Raw genomic sequence first — 5,389 nt, 5'->3', positions numbered from 1 at the left:
TTTCAATGGGTGATGTGTGACCTGTGATTGTAAATATACAACAAGAGCATGGTACTCCAGGTTAATTACTCTGGTGTAAATGTGTGATTAATCCAGTGACAATGGTTTATTGCCAAAGCCTAGGTATGGATTGCTGTGATGATACAAAGGTTAATTAGGAATTAGAAATAATTAATGAGGTGGTGCTGACTCAGGCAGAGATATTGAATTGGAGTTAGCGATGGGACTGAGCAGCGGTGATAACTGTTAGCTATACATCTAGATTAGCTAAGGCTCCGAACATTGTAGAACTTCCCTTCCTGATCATCACTTTACATCCTTTCCTACCTTTCTTAATGCCATCTGCTTCTCAGCTTAGATAGTGAGTCTGAGTAAAAGCAAGAGTACACATTATGCTGAGTTTTAGGAAACATTCCCCTACTTGAAAAAGAAAAAGAAATTAGAGGAGGAGGAGTGATGGAGAGAGGTGTTTAACCTCAGGATGCTTTTCCTCTCAAAATTGTTCCCAGCTGCCTTCCTTCCTTACAAGTTCTTGCATCTTTTCCTCTGCAGAGATAAAAGCAGTTTGAGGTGACCTTAGAAGGAAAAACAGTTAGCAGGGAGGAAAAGTTAATCACCTTTTTCCACATGGGGGAAAGGATACATTGAATTTTGTGCTATATGTTGTGCAGGTGTGTGGCCTTCCATATGTTGAGGGACCCCAATTCATTCCAGCCAGCATGGGATTGTGGGAGTTGCAGTCCAACAACATCTGGAAAGCCACAGGTTCCCCACTTTGGTTGCTGAGTTTTCTCCTTGTCCTTGCAAGCAAGAATCAGATTCATTTTCTAGTGGTAAAGTTGTGAAACCCTAATTCAGGCTGCAAATACCATTATCTATTTTGACTGCCATTATTTCAGCTGGTCTGATGTCACAGAGGGCTCTGCCATAAGCATTTTAATGAAATCTTGAAGATGCATTTAAGCAGAAACAAGTATTCATGTTGCTTATAGTTTGCATGATTATAAATAGAAGTAATAAACTGTCCAGTTTTCCAAAAGTTTTTTAGATAGAATGCTGTTATTCTAAGCCTAGTAGAAATCCTTGCAAATTTAGTGTCCGTCTTTCCAACTGCTGCTCTCCTTCTACACACACTTCTGCTGCTCACAAACAGCAAGAAATGAAGGAAAGACAGGGGGTCTGAAGCTATAGATACAACAAGCAGGGGGAGTGAGGACTGCAATTAAATGTATGTGTAAACCTCTATAGATGCATCCCAATAGCACTTGAGAACAGAAGGTTCAGATATTCACTTATAGCTTTAAAGCAGCAAATGTACAAATGGTGTACAGAGAGCAATTTTGAGTTTCTCATAGCTCTTCTCATAATACAGTTGCGAATTCTGCAATGGGGACATTTGTCCAACACGCTTCTTTGGGCATGGGATTTCCAAACCTCTCCATACAAATCAATGGGTTGAATACTACTTCAACAACTTTTTGAGGGTGGCTCTTCATTCCCTAGGGAGAGCATTTTATTCAGGAGCTGTAAGAGGGGAAGGGACACACTTATGGCCACAATTTACCTTGAAAGAGATCTTCATTTTCTGTATGGTTCCAGTTAACAGGAGGTTAAAGTTTCTGGCAAATACAGATGTTACTGCTCTGATCTTTTTTGGCAACTATTAGGGTCAGGATGCTAACTGCTCTTTCAAGGTCACATATGACGGAGCTTGTACCAGGGTCATGAATAGCTCATGAGAGGTGTATTTTATATGAAAGCCACGCCAGCTGTTCTAATACCATGAATCACAGAAGTAAGCCATGTAAAATGTCCAGACTAGCCCCATCATCATTACACCCTTAACATGGGTCTCAAGATGATTTACAAGCAGACAATAAAAAAAATGTCAATAGTTGTTGAAACAGTGCAGAAATAGGTTTAAAAACAATACACAATAAACAGATATGATTTGTTTGGGGATAATGTCTCCAACTGTTTCTAGAAAGTACAAATAGTGGTTGTCCCTCATCTTTCAACAGCATTGTTGTTCCACAAATCGGGGCAGCCACACTGAAAGCCCTGCTCCAATTTGTCGTGGAGAGAGCTTCTGATATTTAGGGACTTCAAGAAGAAATTCTTCTGCAGAGCACAGACCTACTGGGTACATAAGGCCATGTCAAGTTTTTTTCTAGCTCAATGCTTTTTGTTTCAAGTGGAGTCTTCCATAACAGGCATACTCTGTATGTGGGAGATGCCAAATCCTCTGGGAATTTCAGTGGGGGTGGAGGATGTGTGGGAGAGAGAGTAGCCACAGTTCCAAAGCTATGTCAAGTCTTTTAAAAGCTTCCCGTTTCCTACTTCCTTTCCCTTAAACCACATCTTATGAGCAGTCAGTCATGATATTACATCTTTTACACAAGCAGCTAAGGAAGATAAATGCTAGGATATGGGAACTTCCTGTTGAAGACTATAACATGTGGGAAGCTTGCAAAGGTATCTGGCTGTTTGTTGTTGCAAACATAACAGTAGACTAGATGAACCTTGTCCTTGCTCCATCAAGCCACAATCTTATGCCATGGCCCATTTTCTGTGATATTGTGGAAGGGCCCTTTAGGAACACAGGAGGTTGTCTTATACTGAGTCATACCATTGGTCCATCCAGCACAGAATTGTCTATGCCATCTTTCAGTTGCTGTCCAGAGATGCTGGGAACTGAACACAAGAACTTCTGCATGCAAAGCAGATGATCCGCTACTGAGCTGCAGCCTTCCCTATGCTTCATTCAGTGGCTTAGCACATGGGAACAATGATAAAAACACAGGTGCTCCTTATACACATTTTCCATTTGAAACACTGGCTTAGTGGATATATTCTTTATTTAAAATATTTATTATCTGTTCTTCACTGCACAGCAATTTCAGAGTGGTTCACCACTAAAGCAATTTCAAATTCAAACTAAGGCCACATCCACATCTTATACTTAAAATGATATTAGACCACTTTAACAGCCATGGTTCCCACCTCCCAGAGACTCTTGGGAGTTGTAGTTTGTTAAGAGTGTTGTTAAGAGTGTTGAGCATTGTTAGGAGGCCCCTATTCGCCTCACAGAACTACAATTCCCAGAGTGCCAGATTGATTGTTAAACCACTCTGGAGGGAATAGGTGAAACCCTTAACTGTTAAAATGGTTTAATAGTGCTTTATTCTACAAATATGGCCAAAGCAAGTACACGGGTAATCTGGTCACAGTCTCCTACGCTATGCTGAGCTGTATTGTACTTCTGTTTAAATTCTAGCAATTATTTCAAAGTGCTTATTATCTCTAAATTTGCATCTATCAATATAAATCAGCATGGGTACATTTTATACAAATTTGTGTCCTTTCTGGAGTGTGATGTACAAGTGCCCCCTCCCTGGCACAGCTTATCTGTCTTGTCCAGAAGCCGTAGGGGCACCCAGTGTCACCTACGCCTCTCTCAATATCTCAGCTGCTGTCAAAAGGCTCTGCATACACAGTGCCAGTGAGTCACCCTGGCAGGTGCAGCTTGTATGGGAGCCAGGAAGCTCTTTGGCTTTGATTGGCACTAGATGGCAACCATGTTAAATTTGTGCAATGCCCACGAGCATCTGATACAGCTATACTGGTGGGCACTTTGGGCAGCACAGTGGGAAACCTAACAGGGTGGCTGCTCAGTTTATGTGTGGCCTAGCGCTACATCTGGGAAGTGTTCTGGGTTTGATCTAATAAGGTCTCCTAAAACAAAATAAAACGATACTGCTCTTATGCAGCCTAGCAATGGAGAAATAATATGGCCACAATCACAACTTGAGCAAGGGAGGCAGGAATGAGCCTAACTTGTACTTGGCCTATAAAAACAACCACCAGAGTTTTTCTCTTCTACTCTGACTCTTCTGCTCTCACTAAGGGACCCCTCCAGAGCGTGCAGGTCTTCGGCAGGAAGAAAACTGCTACTGCAGTTGCTCACTGCAAAAGAGGAAATGGCCTCATTAAGGTGAATGGAAGGCCTCTGGAAATGATAGAACTCAGAACTCTGCAGTACAAACTGCTTGAACCAGTTCTCCTTTTGGGCTAGGAGCGCTTTGCAGGAGTCGACATCAGAGTCCGTGTGAAGGGTGGAGGTCACGTAGCACAAATATACACAATTCGGCAGTCTATTTCCAAAGCGCTGGTGGCTTATTACCAGAAATATGTTGAAGCAGCTTCCAATAAGGAGATAAAGGATATCCTTATCCAGTACGATAGGACCCTTTTGGTTGCTGATCCTCATCGTTGTGAATGCAAGAAGTTTGGTGGACCTGGTGCTCGTGCTCATTACCAGAAGTCTTATCGTTAAAAGAAAACTATGCATTTGTTCAGTCTTTTAAATAAAGATGGAGAAAACTGAAAACAACAACTACCAGAGAGGAAAGGGTACATCACTATCTATGAGTAATCTATTAACCACCACTAGAGGGGGCTTATGTGCTGTAACTGCTCTCTGAGCTCCCCCCCCCTTTTAGTGGGTAGGGAGAGGAATGGGTGGTTATTGCTTTTAAACAGAGTCTAGGGCTTGCCGATCAGAAGGTGGGTGGTTCGAATCCCTGCGACGGGGTGAGCTCCCGTTGCTCGGTCCCTGCTCCTGCCAACCTAGCAGTTTGAAAGCACATCAAAGTGCAAGTAGATAAATAGGTACCGCTTTGGCAGGAAGGTAAATGGCGTTTCTGGTTTGCCAGAAGTGGTTTAGTCATGCTAGCCACATGACCCAGAAGCTGTACGCCAGCTCCCTCAGCCAGTAAAGCGAGATGAGCGCCGCAACCCCAGAGTCATCCACAACTGGACCTAACGGTTAGGGGACCCTTTACCTTTAATCTAAAATAACTAAGATGGTTCTGTAATCACAATCAGCAGCATTAATTACAATACTGTTCCATATGCATACAATGAAAAGGATGGGGAAAGCCTTACCACTCTTAAACCGCCCTAATGGGAAGTATGGCAGGGTGGTTAACTGTTCAGTCTAACTAAAGCAACTTAAGGAATCTTGAGCTTACTGTACTCTGAGGCTCAAAGAGCATAAGGAAATTATCTAGGTTTACCCAGAACTATAGAACATGGAAATGAATTATCTCCTGATTTCTAGTCCAAGCCATATCATCATCAGGATAGGCTAATGAGGCCATGGAGATAATTCTCAGCCAAAGAACACAGGAGAAGTCAACTGCTTCTTCCCATCTATCAGTTAAGTCCAATCTCTGATTAATAGCTGAACTTTTCTTCTTAACTACTCTGCAACTCATCAGACACCTGTTTTCCCCACATTGGCTGTATCTAGTACGCTACCACCATCCTCCAAAGCCAAAGGCTGCCATGGAATGTTGAGGCCAGCCGTGCTCCATCTCAAAGTGCC

General features: G+C 42.5%; 1 pseudogene across 1 annotated transcript; it reads left to right on the top strand.

The window, feature by feature from the left end:
* Positions 1-3,826: 3,826 nt before the first annotated feature.
* LOC309370632 (small ribosomal subunit protein uS9 pseudogene) lies at positions 3,827-4,396 on the top strand (annotated as a pseudogene). The gene has a single exon. The product of its transcript is annotated as a small ribosomal subunit protein uS9 pseudogene (transcript).
* The last annotated feature ends 993 nt before the right edge of the window (positions 4,397-5,389 follow it).

Source organism: Podarcis melisellensis, assembly GCF_964234715.1.
Source record: "Podarcis melisellensis genome assembly, chromosome: 5".
Taxonomy (NCBI): domain Eukaryota; kingdom Metazoa; phylum Chordata; class Lepidosauria; order Squamata; family Lacertidae; genus Podarcis; species Podarcis melisellensis.
The sequence above is the reverse complement of the archived record's forward strand: the minus strand, read 5'-3'. Positions and strand labels throughout refer to the sequence as shown.